Source organism: Grammomys surdaster, unplaced genomic scaffold (assembly GCF_004785775.1).
Source record: "Grammomys surdaster isolate TR1022 unplaced genomic scaffold, NIH_TR_1.0 220, whole genome shotgun sequence".
Taxonomy (NCBI): Eukaryota; Metazoa; Chordata; class Mammalia; order Rodentia; family Muridae; genus Grammomys; species Grammomys surdaster.
The window spans coordinates 11890817-11910413 of record NW_021604665.1 but is presented as its reverse complement, the minus strand read 5'-3'; the positions used below and the strand labels follow the sequence as shown (position 1 = coordinate 11910413).

Below are 19597 nucleotides of genomic sequence, written 5' to 3'. Positions count from 1 at the left end.
ATGACTCCCACAGAATGCAGCATTCCATGGAAAACAAAATTCAGGACTTTAAGGCATTTCTGCACATATAGGGGCACTGCATTTTGTCAGGACTACTCATATTAGCAAAACTACACAAGCAAGGGGTGTTTCTTTAAATTGATGCTGGTACTTTAGTACTTCTGAGCACAGAAGGTGGATATAATCAAAACATACAGATCAAACAAGTGCTTGTAGCTGCGAATAGTACAAAAGCATGTAGTCTCACTCAAATAATTTCAATGTGCAGCAGGCCAAACTCAGATGTAGTAATTATTTATTGGGTTATGGGAGTTGCAAAAAACTGCCACTAAGAAAGACAGAAGAACATACATGTATACAGTAAAGATATAATAGGATTGTGACACTTACAAAAGGGATTTGATAAATCAGTCATGTGAACAATATATGGGCCATGGACCAGGAAGTAGATGTCTAGATGCTTGAATGAGTTGGTTCAGTGAGAAGTGGAAGTAGAGGAAATGGAGTGCTATGCAGAGCACACCTTCATTTTTAAGTTTCCAGTGACAGATACATCTTTTCAGTCCCTAATTTTATGAAACAACAACAACAACAAAAAAGACAAACAAGAAGCATGGAATACAAAGACGTAGAAAATTCAGAGCCATTGCATTGTAAATGAAACTTTTTCAGTGAGGTATTAGACCAGCCATCTGCTTTGGTTTGTTTGTTTCCCTCAAATATTCCAAGAGCTGTAACTGGTTTAAGGCACCAATGACACCCTAGGGTTGAGATTGAAAATTAGGTCTGTCAGACAGCCAAGAGTTCACATCCCAATCTCCAGCAGACTCAGGGCATGGGGGAGAACAGAAATAGGTCAATTGGGAGGTTTTATTAGCTCTGAAGCTTCATGCTAGGACAACTGAATTCTAGCTATGTCTAATATATTTAGCAGGGAGATCTTTAAAATAATATATTCTTCAAATTATGCTCATATGACACAGCATTTAGACTGGTGCTCAAATTTCAAAGTCATTGGGAATTCTGTAGGTAAAGGATCTTTATCTTAAACAAGGTCATTAGGAAGCTGCCATCAAGGATGGACAATGGATAGTAGACCAACTTGTTAAATGAAAAAGAGAAAGACACCTCTAGAAACCGTAATGGGGATGTTCATAGAGATATGTTTTGTTCAGTTTACATAATGACATCTTTAAGGCTTTAGTTGGCTTCCATTTTTCAAACATTAGGTGTTCCAGCATTAGAGTCCTTAATTCTTTAAGAATGAAGCAAGTGTCGTGAGAGTGGTCTTCCTATGGGGCAGAGCATTGATCTTTCAAAGCTGAGCAGAGATTTCTGTATGAGAACAACTATTTTTTTTTCAGAGCACTCCAATCCCCAGTGCTCTTAATAATCTAGAGGCCTGGTCATTAACCTTGAACTGTCTGGTCCCTAGTGCAGTCTGTATAGATCTACAGTATGAGCAAACTCATGCTTCCAAAACCTCCATACTAAATTATCCACTTTGAGAAGGTATTGATATGTATTATTCAATTTTCATTAAACTGTTAAAGACAGTCCATAGAGGGACTCTATAACACTACCCTTTATTCACAATTCATTTATTCAGATACTTTCTGATGTAGCTTTTCTCCAACTGCCCTTAAACATTATAGCTGATATTTTTTTAATTCACGTGCAGTAGTTTGTGCCTCAAATCTGATAGACACATTATAAATAACCAAGTCCCATTGGTTTTCCGATTAAACCGCTGTTTCTTTTTTCAATGTCATTCTTTCATGGTTGATACATGTTTACATTTGAACAGCACAAATTTGTCCCTTTAGAGATCACACAGGTGATAAATAGACATTTTGAAATAGAATTTTAATTTGGGCCTTCATTGTGTTCGCAGCTGACCCGGTGAGTTGTGTAATGCTTTGTGGGGAAATGACAATGCTTTCTGAATTTGTTTCCTCTTCTCTCTTATGTCTCATTCTCAAACACTCTTCCTTTTCCTGTGTAATCTCTCACCATTCATTTATTTCCCCTTTCTCTCTTTTCATCTTTTCTTCCTTTTACCTTTCCTGTTTTTGGTCTTTCTCCCATTTCTTTCCTACTTTTAATAGCTTGATCTCATAGCTTACATGGCAGTAGTCATATGAATAAATACAGAGATACACCGAGTAAAGCAGATTGGGAGATAGATGCTGTGAGTATATTTATTTGTGACTTGATGATACAGGCTATGAAATACTGAAGCTTCTTTCTGTGCAATGATCAACATAAAGCATGGGACGTATCCCCTCTGAATAGCTAGAAGCAGAGTGAGTGGCTACATCAGTAATATGCAGAATATTCTACCTGCTAAGTCTAATTATTCACATTTTATTTGAAGGGAAAAGTACAGTGACTTTAATAAATAAATAGGACAGACAGTGGGTTTCAAAAACTATTAAAATCAATACATTATAATTGACAAAATTCTGATGGCTATAGAACTGTGGATGCCTACTGTAAAGGTCTGGGGAAATTTTTTCATTTAAAAGTGATTTTAGATTCCCTAATTTTATTTATTTCTTATTGCTCTTCCCAGTTATTTTATTAACAATGAAGTTTATAAAAAAAATAAGATGTTTTCACTTCATCAAAAGCCTTTGTATAGACCTTTTCCTTCTATTGTTATCACTAATATCTGCCTTTTGAAACATTTATACAGTTACTCCCAGCTATGTCAATTATATAACCTTGTTTAAAGATTTATCTGGGTCTGGTCTGGTAAGCTATAGTATTCTACATGGACCTACAATGTATCTGTTCCTACTCTCATACTGGTTTGAGAGTGTTCTAAGACATGGAAGTAAATTTTCAAGCTTAGCACCATTGTCCAAACAGGATCTAAAAGAATCATTTAGAATAATAAACCTATACTACGGCAAATTCTGTGCAACAGGGGATAGTGATCTGTACGTTAGTTGTCCACTAATATGCAAGTCAGTTAAAATTTGAGATAAATATGGTTAGTCAATGCCTTGATTCATAAGAACATAATGATACTTTAAGAACATGTAAGAAGTCAGTGATGTTTATTTTAATTCTATGTGGTTCTTGAACTGACCATTGTAGTCACTTATATAAAACTGGTCACATTAACATTTTAGTCTGTAGGTAAAACACTGCCTTGAGCTCTACTGCCATATTTTTCATTGTGTAGCTAGGCTGTTCTTGAACTTGACACTTCTGCTATAGCTTCACATTGCTTGGATACCAGACAGGTGCCTGTGAAAAATTCTAATTCTTTATCGCAAGAAATGTGCTCCACAATGTGTGTTATATTGAGAAACTAAATCCTTCTTCACTTATTCACTTAAGAATTTTATTAGGGCCAATATATATTGAATAACATGAAGGTTCACACAGTAATGAAAAAAAAACAAAGTAACCTTTTCATGATAATTTTGTGACCATTCCATGCATAAATTAAAAGGCAATATCCATGCTAGTGATTAAAAGCAACAAATAAAAAATAAATCAGGAAAAAGCCAATACAGAAAATGGCAGACAAAGATAGGAAGCCATGTTATATGCAGGCAAGATCTGTATGATAGAACAACGAAGTCATAAGTGACTCATGAACCAGACTGTGAGAAGTACTCCTTAGCAGGAAATAGACAAAGTAAAAATGAAAAGGTTGCCTAGTTTGTCCACTTGAACTAAGGTCAAACATATTCTGATAGCTTCTAATTTCATGTTTCTTTCCATACTTTATTGTTTAATAGCATTAAAAACATTCAAATTGTTGCATCTAGTTGAATTCTACACACACACACACACACACACACACACCATTGTGCATTTGTTCAGTGAAAACATGATGTGATAGGCTTAACATAAAGGTGTGTCACAGAAAAACACTGGTGATAAAAACTTGCTAAAAAGTCTTATGGAAGGAAAGATTCAAGTAGCTGGAGAAATTTTCTTGTAGAAGACAGGAGTCAAGTAAGCCATTAAGCCTATCTTAAAATATCTGAAACTCACAGAAAAATAAAAAATTAAGAAAAAAAAACAGATTTAGCTTTCTATGGTTTCAAATGGTAAAAATGTGCCCCCCCCAAAAAAAAATAGAATCAAAGAAAGATCCTGAAAGAAAGATTGTGAACTATTATAAACACATTTCTAGTTTTGATGTGATACAAATAGTCTTGGAAACCTTGGTAAGGAGATCCCCTATTAGAACCTGTGAATGTTTGTAATAGTGTAATAGAGAGTGGCAGGCTCAGCCTCCCTTCAGCATATAAAGCCCCTGAGATAAGACACTTATAAAGAGAAATATTATGGTCCATAACTGAGGCTTTAGTCCACGACAAACTGATCACATTGCTGTGCATCTGTGCTGCACACCTGTGACGAAGCAGTACACCAGGAAGGAAGCAGATGTTAGAATAAGTTGCTAAACTCATAGCAGAGAAGTAAAGGGAGAAAAGCCACTCCTGATATCCTGCCTGCCCTTCAAAAAACATTTATCATATGACCTAAAGGCCTCCTAACCAACACTGTCACTGTAGGCTACAAGCCTCTGCATCTGCACATAGATCTGTGTGGGATAACAAAGTCCACCACATCAAAGTGGGTGGTAACCAAAAGGCCTTTAAAACCCAAAGGAGTGCATGTATTGATCCACCCTGGTCTCAATGACTATGACTCATAATTCTGTGATTCATTATAGTATGACTAATGTCCAAATAAAACAATCCTTCCTCCTACAATCTGAGGCCCTCATACCAGACATCATATGGGGTGGGGGGCAGAGGCTGCTGAGACAGAACTCCACATGAGAAAAAAAATGAAGGTTTCAAGTTGATGCCACTGGCCTGTCAAATGCCTATCCCATCCTATATTTTCTGAATTTCTCCCGTTGGGGCTTGTGTTCTCTAGGGCCCCATGGAACACTCCAGAAATGCATCCACATATCGGTTCTTTCGAAATCATTCAACTAAGTGCCATACACATTCTATAGATACATCAAGGTAAGACAACAAAGCAATAAAATTCTTCACAACTACTTAAATGACACTGTCAGGAATTTTTCCCCGGTCTTTATGTGACTTGGATTTATTTGTAATTGAGTTATATTTCTATTTAAAGTGGTGTTTCACAAGATAAACACATGTGCTCTAACTATCACAAATGAGAAACCAGCCATGCCTTGTGTAAAAATGCATCAAATGCAAAACAGCTATGTTCTAAATGCAATCTTTAGCCAACTGAATTTCGGATGCCTCTAGAAGGACAAAGAATGTACCTCAGTTGGTAGTGTGCTTGCTTAGCAAGAACAGAGGCCCAGGTTCAATTGCCAACAATACATAATACTAGTACTGAAGGTACACAGCCATAATATCAACATTGGGATGATGAAGAAGGAGACAAGAAAATCAGAAGTCCAAGGTCTTATTTGGTTGCATAGTAAGGTCAAAGCTAATCTGGGCCACATGAGACCCCGACTAAGAAGAAGGAACATGAAAATGATATTGGCAAAAATGAAATTAAAACTATCAGTATTTAGACTTTTCTCCTTTATAAATGCTATTACTATCAAGTACATGTGTGTATACATGTAACAAGCATGCAAAGATGCTTATGCCAGGGTGAAAAGCCCAAAGTCAGAGGAAGTGGTCTTCAAATCTATTTTCTCCTTTCTTCTTCATATGTCACTAAATGTGGCTACATACTGAACCATCTCACCGGCCCAAATATTTAGACATTGCTTCGTGATTAACAGTATGAGTTAGTGCCTGTCTCTGAGTGTATATGCATACAAGTATTATCAGTTAGGAAATAAAAGATATTGACCCACTGTCCTTCGGTGTGACATGAAGTTACCAAATGTTAAGAGTTATTTGAATGACTGATAATAATAAGAGGGTATGGGCTATAAATCATAGTTGCTTATACTAAGGGTTTGTAGTCATATGAAATTCTATGAAACGTTTATATTTCCTTTTAATCCCAGAAGCTGGAGCTCTGCTCATTTCATTGCATAAGTCAAGAGATTTATTTATTTATTTACTTATTTACTTATTTATTAACTAAACTACATTCAGTTGACTCACTGATCTAAACAATCCTTGCCCAGAAAATAATGGCTTTTTCTTTTTCAGGTTTGGAGTTCTAGTAGGAATCCAATGAAAATATTAAGAATAAAAAGATTTATGCATGGTATTCTGTGAAAAATTACTACTTCATCAGCCTTAATTCAAGAATGATTCCTTGGGCTAGAGAGATGGCTTAGCAATTAAAAGCACTGACAGTTTTTACAGAGGTCCTGAGTTCAATTCCCAGCAACCACATGGTGGCTCACAGCCATCTGTAATGGGATCTGATACCCTCTTCTGATGTGTCTGAAGAGAGCTACAGTGTACTTATATACATAAAACAATTTTAAAAAGAGATAAATAAATAAACAATTTAAAAGAAAGAGAGAGAACAATTCCATAAGGCAGAACTGTCATACTTAAAGGTAGATTAAACATGTCTAGAGACAGGAATGCAAACGAGGGAACAAATAGTGGAAAAATCAATTTTGGCTTCTTCATGTCTTTCAAACATTTACTTGGACTCTCTCCAAAACCCACGTGTCGAAACACAATGAGTAGCCTGATATTGTTGAATGTTGTGGGCTTGGAAAGGAAATTAAATCGGGCTCCTCCATTAGAAATGAGATAAGAGCCTCTATTCAAGAGTCTTCAAGTAGGCTCTGGGTTGGTTACCCTTGAACTTCTACCATGAGACGAATAGCTGCTTCTGATTCTATTAAAAAATGATAAACTCTTAAAAGTAAGTAAAGTAAAATAACTAAGTAAGTAAGTAAGCAAGTAAGTAAGTAAATAAATAAATAATAGTGATGGCATTATTTCTAACCTTAAAAGGTATGCATGATTTCACATATCCTAATTGACTTCATGTAAGAAATCAAAAGACATTCAATTTATGTCTTCTAATATATTCAGTAGAAGATATGGATATAATTTTCATTACGGGTTATGTTTACCATTCTATTAATGTATGTGTGTATGCTCATGTGCATATGCTTATGTGTATGTGTGTGTGGGGGGGGAGTACATACTCACATATATTCTTATGTGTGTGCAGGCCCATTGTTGACCACAGTGTCTTTCTTTGCTTTCTGCCTCATTGTTTTCCTTGTTTTGAAACAGAATCGAACTATGTAGCCTGAAATCTCTATGAAGATCAGGGTGGCCTCCGACTCACAGGGATTGGCCACCCTCTGTTTCCAAAGTGCTAAGATTAAAGGTTTGCACAACTATGTCAGTCACCACCTTATTTGGGGGTCAGAGTTTCTCACTGAACCTGAAGCTCTCTAATTCAGCTACAAGTGCTGGCCAGTAGGCCACTGAAATCCTTCCATCTCAGACTTCCCAGAGCCACAATGACTCATATGACTCCATATCCAGTTATTCTTGCTTTGTTTCTGGTTTTGTTTTGTTTTTACAGTGGGTCCTGAGGGCTTGCGCTTAGGTCCTCGTGCATTTGCACAGAGCATTGTACTCTCTAAACCATCATCCTACACTAGGAAAATTAAAAAACAAAACAAAGCAAAACACAAAGACTGTTCTTTCTATTCTTTCTTTACTTGTTTATTAGCTCAAAATATATTCTCTATTGAGTGGTAAAGAATTTTCTACAAATTATGACAGAGTGTTGCCAGGTATCCACTGTACAATAACTTCAATAATAAACATGCAATAAACAAGGCAGAAAACATTAGCAATAACAAGTGTTAAACTGAAGCATGGAGACATATTTTTAATATCCTGTGTTACTGGATTGTGTTAGCAGGTCATCAAAATAAGAAAGAAAATGAAACAGGTTTAAGAGTCTTTATTGGCACGTAAACCAAAGCTATATAAAAGGCAAAGAGAGAAAAGATCCCTTAGCTCCAGACATATAAACACTAAAATAATGTCAGATCGCTGATTCTCTGTCTTGGTTGCTTACTGTAATCATTCTTTGAGTCTAATGTTGTTATCCTAAAATGAGCTCAGCATCCCCAAGAAAAGAACGTAAATGCTTTTTGTTTCATATTTAACTCATAAGAGGTTACCTTCACATCTCTGTGGCCAAGAAAATAAAATAATATGATGATTATTGAGCCTTTACCAGCATAAAATCTAGACTATAGCAGTTACCTGATACACCAGTTCAAAAGAGTTTACACTATCATTTCTTCTTTTTTTTTTTTTGAACATGAAATGCTTTTTTATAGCATGTTTTACAAGGGGAGGGGGTAAGAGGGTCCAGGTGGTGGAAAAGTACAAAAATCTTCTTGGCCTGTGCCTTGAGACATGTCATGGTCTATATGGTACACTGCCTTGAATTATGATCTACCTGCTGTTCTTCAGAAGATATGGTACACTGCTTGAGTTATAGTCTCCCTGCTATGAGAACACTGAAGTTCTAAGACATAAGTAACTGTCAAAAGCCACCCATCTTTAGTTAATTCTGAAGGTCAACCTTGAGCCCTCTGCAATCACATCTCCTGTATCCACATCTCCTAAGCACATGCTCAGAGCCACCAGACAATTAGGCCTCGATGTTGGTTTCTATATATTTATATTATAGTAACCATAATTATTTCATTATCTTAATTAATGTATGCTAATCAGTTTCCCACCCAACAGGAAGGCATGATAATTTGACATTTGCAAATGAAAAGAACATCCAGACAGAGGTTGACAACCTGGAAAATTTTACACTGGGTGGGAGGGGAGGGGAAAGAAAAGTAAATCAACATAAAATATCATTTACTGCTGGAGTGAGTGAGTGAAACAGTCAGAAAATAATTGACCAGTTTAAGCAAGGCTAATTCATGGCAGGGTCAGTGTGCTTCAATTCAGGTGTAGGTCTGTATTGTGCCAGAAACACTGCCAAGGATTGAGATCTAACTTGCACTTAAAAAACACAGAAGATTTCCCAGAACTCAACCTCTTGCTTATCTAACTCCTAAGTTAAGCAGACTAGGAAAGGAGCTTCCTATTGAATGTGTTTAATTTGCATTTGTTAAGTGCAAAAGTCATAGGTGTTAACATACTTATCATGCAGATTTTAAAGCTGATGTTTGTAAATATAAAAGAATGTCAAACACCAAAGATAAAAATATGCATCAGGGTTTCTTTTTCCACATGTGACATTGACAAGACATTACACATTTAGCATTATCAAAGCAAACTTGGTCAAGCTAAAATAATAATGATGTAAGCAAAGGATACTGTCAAGAAGAGGTGCCAATAAAAGTAAATATTTACATATTTAAATAAATAAGGTATGTGTATGTATGTCTGTGTGTGTATGTCTGTGTGTGTGTGCGTTTGTGTGTTTGTATGTGTGTATGTGTGTGTGCGTGTGTGTGTCTGTGTGTGTGCACATGGTGGAGAGGCCAGAAATCAACATCAGGTGTTGGTCTTCAGGTACTGTCTACCTTGTATTGTGAGACAGAGTATCACTCTGGGCTAGCTGATTATGCAAGACAAGCTGGCCAGCAAACAACAAGGATTCTCCTACCTCTTTTTATATTTCTCGTGCTGGATTTAAACATGTGAAAATGCCTAGATTTTTTAGTGGGTGTTCTGGATTGATTTCAAGTCCTCATGTCTGTACAGAAAGATTTTTGCTGAATAAGCTTTCTCCCTGTCCAGTATTCTATATTTCATAAATAAGAAAGAAACCCCTCCATTTTCTTAGTGGTCTTCACGGATGGTGATGAATGAAAATCTTGTTGTTGTAAAGGCTGACTTTTCAACACTTGATTGTACAGTCCTTGTGCCTCAATTTCCAACTCAGCTTGTTATTTTTGGTTGAGAAACTGAATTCATTTTATGTAAACTATGAAAAAAAGTGACAATTATAAAGAGAATGATTTAAGAAACCATGGTGAAAAATTGAATGTCCCACTGAAACTCTAGCGGCTTTTTAGTTGAAGAAATGTATGGTCTAGAATGTAATCTTTGACAGCAGAAACTATTAAAATGTACAAAGGGAAAATGTAATGAGAGTCTCTGTAAAGTGTAACTTTGTTCTACTCTACTTTCCTAAAACAACACTTTTCCTAACCTTATTCTTCTCACAGTTTCTTTACTAAAGCTGACAGCGTAGATAATAATTGGGAATCAGAACAGAGAGTGTTCTGGAAATCATTCAACCCTGTGACGCCATGTTGTAAAAATGGGCCGTTTAAGTTCCAAGGGCTAAAAGGGATTTGCCAAATCCGCACTGTAAGTCAGCAGGAAGATGGGGAAGAGAATGCTGACTTGCCAGGCAGAGGGACCGTGCAGTCCTTTAGCCCTCTGCGATACAAAGGACTGTAATTCCCTTCAGAAGCTGGAAGCTTCCATGTCAGAGAGGTTCACTGATGTGCTCAAAACCAAGTGAGATGTTGCCAGGTTACCACTGCAGGCCATAGATTTTCTGCATATAAAGACCATCCTCTTAGTGAATTATCTGTAATAGTCTTCCCTATATTGAAATTAGATTAATTTCTTTTTTCATGGACACATGTGCAAAAGACTATGCTAAAGAAAGACAAAAGCTTCTGATGTGTTCCTTCTACCACACATTCTCAAATCCTTACAGAAACTGTGGAGGGAGAAGTGCATGTGTACTTGATGTGTACACATGAGTGTGTGCCTGTCTGTTTGAGCTTAGAAGTTGGCATAAAGTGTCTTTCCTCCACAGCTCTCTGTCTTTACTTTTTAACAAGGTCTCCCAGTGATGCTGAAACTAATTAGTTCATCTAGAGCAAGGTGCTTTAAAGATCTACATGTCTCTGCTCCCTCCGTCAAGATTGGTAGTGCAGCAAGCCGAAGCCACTCACTGTACCAGGTTTTACAAGGGTTCTGGGGACCTGAACACTGGTCCCCATACTTGTTCTGCAAACGTTTTAGGGACTGAGAAATCTTTGCAGGCCCCTCTTGCTCAGTTTTCATTTATTTCCAGTCATGTGTCAATGCCTCAGAAGAAGTCATATTCTGAGCCCAGTAGGTCAAATTCCCATATAACTCCCACTTTCAGAACTCAATGAGCATCAACTGTATACTTGTCTGCATGGCAGTATACGTAACGTATCCTGTCGGAACAGATTCATTCTTTCTAAAAGTAAGAACTGTGTCTACTTGCCCCGAGAACTGCATGCTTAACTAAAAGGCTCTTAAGAGTAAAAATAGTTATTTAATTATTGAATGAATACGTTAATATACTTAATATGTGAAATTCATAAAAAGAAATCAAGTGCCCTATTTTGAGATAAATGAAAGAAGTTTGATAAAATTCTCACTACTTTTATAGCACAAGTTCAGTCTGCTATGGTATATTTAAGGCACAATAACATTAGGGCACAATGAATAGGAATGAGAAAAGGCCAGAATATGCCACCCCAAAACATATTTATTTTGAGTAATTGCAGATGTAGCTAAGGAGTTCAGTGGCTTTCTGTGCTCAGAGAGGACCTGGATTCCTGCTCACACACCTTCCTCATAAGCTGCTGTCACTCCAGCTCCTGGTGATTCCATGTCTCTGTCCTCCATGGGTACAAAAACTCAGGAGCATATGCCCCCACAAAGCAACATGGACACACAGTTAAAAAAAAGCAACGTATCTATTAAAAAGAATTATTTTTAAATAGATAGAAGTTGTATAATGGTAAATCCAGAAAGAGTTCTCTAGCCTCCTTGCATCTGGGTCAAAGCTCTGTATATAATGTTCCTGTCCTGCAGGTGGACCACCATCCTTCTCCAGCACCAGGAAAATCATTATTCCTATAGACCAAAGGCAGGCATACAGATGAGTCTGCACAGACAAACCTTTACATATATCCTTATCTTCCACTAGAACTTCATACATATCTACCTTCTCACAATGTACTCTACATGCAAGACAAGTGTCATTGGTTCTATCACTTCTGCTCTCTCTCTCTCTCTCTCTCTCTCTCTCTCTCTATATATATATATATATATATATATATATATATATATATAATATTTAATATATATTTAATATATTTAATATATAAATATATATTTAAATATATATATTTAAAATGGTATATATAGCTAGTGTCTAACTGCTGTTTGTATTTCATATATTTCAATGACATTTTCTGTACATTTGAGAGTTAAATTATTAATATCAAATAAAGTGTATATGCCCTTTCTCCAAGTATTTCTCAGATTGTTAGTTTGATTTCCAAACACAGGCACAAATAATAGGAGTACAGGGAAAGCAGGTTTCTATTCCTGTCAAATATATAAACACAGATAAAGAGTGGAGCATACTCAGTTTATACAGAAAAATAACAAAAGAATTGTACAAAGTTTGAAATAGTTTTTTGTAAAAAAAAAACAATTATCATCTTAGCATTGCTATTGAGTCTGTGACTCAACAGAAAGTCAATTAATAGTCTCTCAAGTAGAAAATTATGTACCTATTGTTTGCAATTGTGAGAAGATTCTTAATATATGCAAGCATGAACTACAAATTCAGAAACATTACTATAATGACAAGCACTGCCTAATATGTATTTGCAAACAAGATAGCTGAGCCAACCACGCTAGCTTCTCACAGTTTCAAAGGTGGGGATTCAAGCACATTGTAAAAATCATTTCCACTTTTCTAATTTTGTATTCTGTCCTTAAAAAGGGGGAGATTATATCACATTGTGTTCTTCGAGGGCTTTGATGTATGACTTCTTTTTCCTTCTCTCTGCTCACCCCCTCCTCATAGGGCAGGGGTGCTGTGTTATATGTGCAGATCCCAATCTTTGATCTTTGTGCATGAGGCTTCTCTCCACTGCAGTATCATTTATGACAGACTAAATTAGGCTTTGATCAGAGACTTTGATTTATTTCTTAATGCTCTACTTCATCACTAGGCTCTCAGATGTGTCTGCTCCCATCTTGCCTAGTTCAGTGGTGATGGTCATGATGTATTTTATTGCTGTGCTTCTTTCCTGAGGCTTCAAGTATTTTGCACATGTGTGCAATCCAATAAAACCTGCTGTTTGGGGGAAGATGTGTATGATTTGTGTCTATGTTATACATGGTCTTTTTTTCCCAACACAATTGCCTTAGGGCAAAACCAGCATTTTGTTGGAGAAAACACAATTTTCTCTTTCAATTTGATTTTGCTTGAAGTCATTTGTTTGGTAGTAGTATGTGTTTTCATGGATATTTTATTTATCCTAGGCACTGCTCTGCTATTTAAATAATTCATTTATATATACATGTAAGATCAAAAGAGTTATTATTAAAACTATCACACACATTTTGCTGCATTCTGCTATCTTTTTAAAGGTCATCTTTTTCACTTCTTTCTCTATAATGCAATAGCAACTATTTTTGCTTTTGTAGACAGATACTGCTTTCTGAACTTGGAAAAAATGTGAAATCAATGAAACCTAAAAAATGCTTATGAAGGAAGAACTTACGCCTATTAAAATGTTAAAACCAGAAAAAAACAAAGGGGTCCAGAAGAAACCACTAGAAATGATGGATCTGTACAAATCCTTGATTTTAGGTGGTCTCACTGGTATTTACATATATACAAATATTAAAATTTTATATATGAAATACATATAGATATTAGCATTCACATTTGTGCCCCTGTTACAAAATTAAGATAAACCCCACACAGTGACAATAACCAAAAGAAAAAGGAAAAAAAAAGCTTTGCTTTGCAATATGATCATGTAGGTAAAGCTTTACAATCTACAATCTTCTTCAAATAATGCTTACTCTGTAATCTTTTGATTTTCGAATTCCATTTTCCTAGAAACATAAGATCAACCTGTAGCATCATGACAGTATGTTTGTGTATTTCAGCTTTTCGGAGCCCTTGCTGAATTTTTGTGCTTTGGAAATCACATGTTTTTGTGTTTATGTGATTTGAGTAAAAACAACATCAATAAAACTCCAGAGAAACAAATGGATTTTTGGCACCTTAAGACCAGAATTACATATGCAAATTGTAGGTAATCCAAGGTGGAGCCAAGAGAGTAAAGAAGGAAGTAGAATGCTGGGCAAGGAAGAAATGCAGGCTTCTCTGCCTGCCCCTGGGGAGCATAAATAACAATAAAGCACGATAACAGCTCTTAAATATTTAAAAGGTGTAAACATCAAATATGGATAGAAGTGATTACAGCCCTGCACTCTTCTGACACATTCGTATCACTGGAAAGGAAACGGATACTGTTTACTGTCAGCACCATGAAATGTGATACATTAATTATTTATGCACAATATTCTAGCATTGATGGAGCTTTATATCGCCTTTGCATACCACATCACCGAAGATGCTGAAAAACTTCACTTAATTATTCTACGGAGGGAAAGTTCTTTCCAAGGACTTTCATTTTACTTGGCTTCCAAGCAGAACTTCTTGGAAGGAGAAGTTGGCTTTGTATAATATGCACGGACAGAAACTTACACTTTTATTTTCTAGCAGTCCTCATGGGAACGAGCTAGAGCCACTGCCAGGAACGACTAGGAGCCACTTGGCTGGCTAGGACTATCAGGGGCTGATGGATTAGAAAACATTAAAACTTATCACAGTCCGTGTTGAAATGGAATTGGAAACCCTTGGCAAGACTGCCAAGGCGATTACAGGATCCAGAGAAGCCGTCCTGGAACCTCTCAGCACAGGTGTGCAAAGGGACATCCATAATGAGACTCTTTCCAGTCTCCATTTCTCTGTCCCCTCCTCCTCTTCCTACTCCTCACTTTCATAGAGTGTGGTGTACCCCAGGTTTTGTTCTAACTAATAATTATGGAAATTTGATGGAAGCAAGATCAAACAAGCTACATTTCTGTCCTATGTGAAGCTTGTTGTATTGAAAAATACTATTAGAATAGACAGGTTATTCTACTCTATCAACCTTAGAGGACTTGGGCCAAGCTCATTTAAGCAGGCCAGTAGTCTGTGCCAGTGGACTTTGCTAATCAGTGTAAAATAACCAATATTTTTTATAAAATCTTCACAGATAAGCTAGGGAAGGTAGCTGTAATCTTCTTTCACATGATAGTATGTTACTAAAGTTAAATAAATTATATTAGTCTTTCTTCTGGATTGTCAGGGCATGAAGCTAAGGCTTTGATATAAAAGGACACATCAAAATCCATAAATCAGTAGGAAGAGCAGTGGAGAGAGATAAGAACCATCAGTCAGTCTGGGTGTGTGCCCCAAGGTGACCTTCTGCTACATATATTACCATAAACTCCTAAAACAAAATCATCTTCTCTGTCAGTCACCTACTTAAGCTGTCTGTTAAGATGCATGGGCAGTACTCTTTAGATAAATTAGACCAGTACAGCAATAAATGACATGTAAGAGGACACACGCATGAATCTCTCAGGCACAGAATTAACCTAAAAGAAAATCAACACTAAAAAATTGCACAGTTAGTATATCCAGACAAATTTTCATTTTGAAAATGTAAGGTTCCCTTCCGCCCCTGCCTGGTCCTTTGGGCTGCGGCAGACACAGAGTTGGTCTGCTCCTGTGGAGATACTGAATCCTGAGCCATCCTAGAGGAGCCACTGCACTCAGAGCAGCAGACACCGAGCTGGTTTGCACTTGGGAGACATCATATCCTGAGCCATCCTAGAGGAACTACTGCACCCAGAGCAGAAGGATTTCCAGATCCAAGAGGTGGCCTGAGTCCCAGGAGTTCTTCCACCAAGGAGATTAGGATCATAAGACCGCAGAGACATCTGGACTCTGAGGAGCTCTGCCACAAGCAAGATAACTGGAAATATAGACTCCAGTCTTACACAGTGAGGGCAGGTAACACTAGAGTTAACCAGATGGTGAAAGGCAAGCGCAAGAACATAAACAACAGAAACCAAAGTTTCTTGGCATCATCAGTACCCAGTTCTCCCAATATAGCAAGCCATGGACACCCCATCACACCGGAAAAGCAGGATTCAGAATTAAAATCACTTCTCATGATGATGATAGAGGATTATAAGAAGGACATAAGTAACTCCCTTAAAGAAATACAGGAGAGTACAAGTAAACAGGTAGAAGCCCTTTAAGAGGAATCACAGAAATCCCTTAAAGAAATGCAAGAAAACACAAAGAAGGAATTAAACAAAAACATTCAGGATCTGAAAGTGGAAATAGAAACAATAAAGAAAGTTCAAAGGGAGACAACCATGGAGATAGAAAACCTAAGAAAGAGATCAGGAGTCACAGACGCAAGCATCACCAACCGAATACAAGAGATAGAAGAGAGAATCTCAAATGCAGAAGATGCTATGGAAAATATTAACACAGTTGTCAAAGAAAATGCAAAATGCAAAAAACTCCTAACTCAAAACATCCAGGAAATCCAGGACACAATGAGAAGACCAAACCTAAGGATAATAGGTATAGATGAGAATGAAGATTGCCAATTTAAAGGGCCAGTAAATATCTTCAACAAAATTATTGAGGAAAACTTCCCTAACCTAAAGAACAAGATGCCCACAAACATACAAGAAGCCTACAGAACACCAAATAGACTAGACCAGAAAAGAAATACCTCCTGTCACATAATAATCAAAACATCAGATGCACAAAACAAAGAAAAAATACTAAAAGCAGTAAGGGATAAAGGTCAAGTAACATATAAAGGCAGACCTATAAGAATTACACCAGACTTCTCACCAGAGACTATAAAAGCCAGAAGAGCCTGGACGGACATCATACAGACCCTAAGAGAACACAAATGCCAGCCCAGACTACTATACCCAGCAAAACTCTCAATCACTATAGATGGTGAAACCAAGATATTCCATGACAAAACCAAATTTGCACAATATCTTCCCACAAACCCAGCATTTCAAAGGATAATTGATGGAAAACACCAACACAAGGAGGGAAACTACAACCTAGTAAAAGCAAGGAAGTAATCTTCCAACAACCCCAAAAGAAGATAACTATACAAACATAATTCTACCTTTAATAACAAAAATAACAGGAAGCCACAATCATTTTTCCTTAATATCTCTTAACATCAATGGTCTCAATTCCCCAATAAAAAGATGCAGACTATCAGACTGGATACACAAACAGGAACCAGAATTTTGCTGCATACAGGAAATGCACCTCAGTGACAAAGACAGACACTACCTCAGAATAAAAGGGTAGAAAACAATTTTCCAAGCCAATGGTCCCAAGAAACAAGCTGGAGTAGCCATTCTAATATCAAATAAAATCGACTTTCATCCAAAATTAATCAAAAAAGATAAGGAAGGACAGTTCATACTCATCAAAGGAAAAATCTACCAAGGTGAACTCTCAATTCTGAACATCTATGCTCCAAATGCAAGGGCACCTACATACATAAAAGAAACTTTACTAAAGCTCAAAACACACATTACACCTCACACAATAATAGTGGGGGATTTCAACACCCCACTCTCAGCAATGGACAGATCATGGAAACAGAAACTAAACGGAGACACTTTGAAATTAACAGAAGTTATGAACCAAATGGACTTAACAGACATCTATAGAACATTTCATCTAAAACAAAAGAATATACCTTTTTCTCAGCACCTCATGGTACCTTCTCCAAAATAGACCATATAATTGGTCACAAAACAGGCCTCTATAGATACAAAAATATTGAAATAATCCCTTGCATCTTATCAGATCACCACAGACTAAGACTGGTCTTTAATAATGACAAAACCAATGGAAAACCCACATGCACATGGAATCTGAACAACTCTCTACTCAATGATGACTTGGTTAAGGAAGAAATAAAGAAAGAAATTAAAGACTTTTTAGAATTTAATGAAAATGAAGGCTCATCAGATCAGAATTTATGGGACACAATAAAAGCAGTGCTAAGGGGAAAACTCATAGTTCTACAAGTGTCAAGTTTCTACAAGAAACTGGAGAAAGCATACATTGGCAACTTGACAGCACACTTCAAAACTCTAGAACAACAACAACAACAAAAAAAGCAAATACTCCCAAGAGGAATAGACTGAAATCAACCAAGTAGAACCAAAAAAAAATTGGTTATTGGATTATTGGATATTAGCCCAGAACCTTGAAATGCCCAAGATTCAACTCACAGGCCACATGAAGCTCATGAAGAAGGAAGACCAAGTGGGGATGATTCGGTCCTTCTTAGAAGGAGCAACAAAATACCCAAGGGAGCAAATATGGAGACAAAGTGAGGTACAGAATCTGAAGGAGGGGCCGTCTGAAGAACATTCCACCTGAGTATCCATCCCATGTGCAGTCACCAAAGGTAGATGCTGATGTGGAAGTCAGGTAGTGCATGCTGGTAAGAGCCTGATATAGATGTCTCCTCAGAGGTCTGCAAGAGTCTGACATATTCAGAGGCAGATTCTCACAACTAGCCATTGAACTGATCATGGGGTTCCCAATGGAGGAGTTAGAGTGAAGACCATTGGAGCTGAAAGGGTTTGTGTCCCCATGAGGAGAGCAACAATATCAACCAACAACAGCTCCCAGGGTCGAAACCACCAGCCTGGGAGCACTTAGGGAGGGATCCATGGCTTCAGCTGTATATGTAAGAGCGGAGGGCCCTGCTGGGCATAGGTGGAAGAAGAGATCCTTGGTCTCATGAAGGCTGGATGCTCCAAGGGGTGGGAATTTGAGGGTGGGGAGGTGGGAGTGGGTGGGTAGGTAGGGATTACATCCGCAGAGAAGAAGGAGGAGGGGTGAGGGGGTAGGGGGTTCCTGGGTGGGTGGGGGATTGGGTAAGGGGGCAACATATGAAATGTAAATAAATTATCCAATAAAAAAAAGAAAATGTAAGGGCAAAATTAGTGTTCATTTCTACTAGAGCATTGTTGTTTATGTTCTCGAAGAGGCTCTATAGCAAGGGAAAAATCTCCACAGGAAAGTTTACAATAAGAATTAAAATGTGTGTGTGTGTGTGTGTGTGTGTGTGTGTTTATTCTGAGACCACGATCCCACAAAGCTTTCCTATAAGTTTAAAGGTAATCTCTCAAGTACCATCATAGAGTACTGCAAAAAGAATGCATATTTTATAAAATTAAATAATGATTTGATCAATCATCAAAAACATAAGAAGGATATATTTTAAAACAGAGGGAAGGATGAGCAGCAATCAGTGAGCAATAGTGTATTTCACTGATTTTTATCCATTTTCATGATGTCAACAGATATAATTATTAATTATATGTCACTCTGACACAACGAAAATTAGGCTTCTTATGATACAGTGAGGTATTTCCCTTTTGTTGTTATTTATTTGATAATTTAGTGGGATGTTTTATAATTTTATTTGGGGGTTTATTTTTTTTTTTAGGTTTATTTATTTATTATGTATACAGCATCCTGCCTGCATGTACACCTTCATGCCAGAAGAGGGCAGAAGATCTCTTTACAGATGGTTGTGAACCACTATGTGGTTGCTGGGAATTGAACTGAGGACCTCTGGAAGAGCAATCAGTGCTCTTAACCGCTGAGCCATCGCTCCAGGCCCGGGTTTGTATTGTTTAACTGGGATATTTTCTGTTTTTCTGAACTCAAGGCATTGTGTATTCTGAGCATCTACTTTACC

General features: G+C 37.1%; 1 protein-coding gene and 1 pseudogene across 1 annotated transcript in view; one reads left to right on the top strand and one right to left on the bottom strand.

The window, feature by feature from the left end:
• The window catches only part of LOC114625660, a 32434-nt pseudogene that overhangs the window by 2599 nt on the left and 10238 nt on the right, over positions 1 to 19597 (top strand).
• The window catches only part of Chl1 (cell adhesion molecule L1 like), a 148085-nt gene that overhangs the window by 126815 nt on the left and 1673 nt on the right, over positions 1 to 19597 (bottom strand). The window lies entirely within an intron of this gene.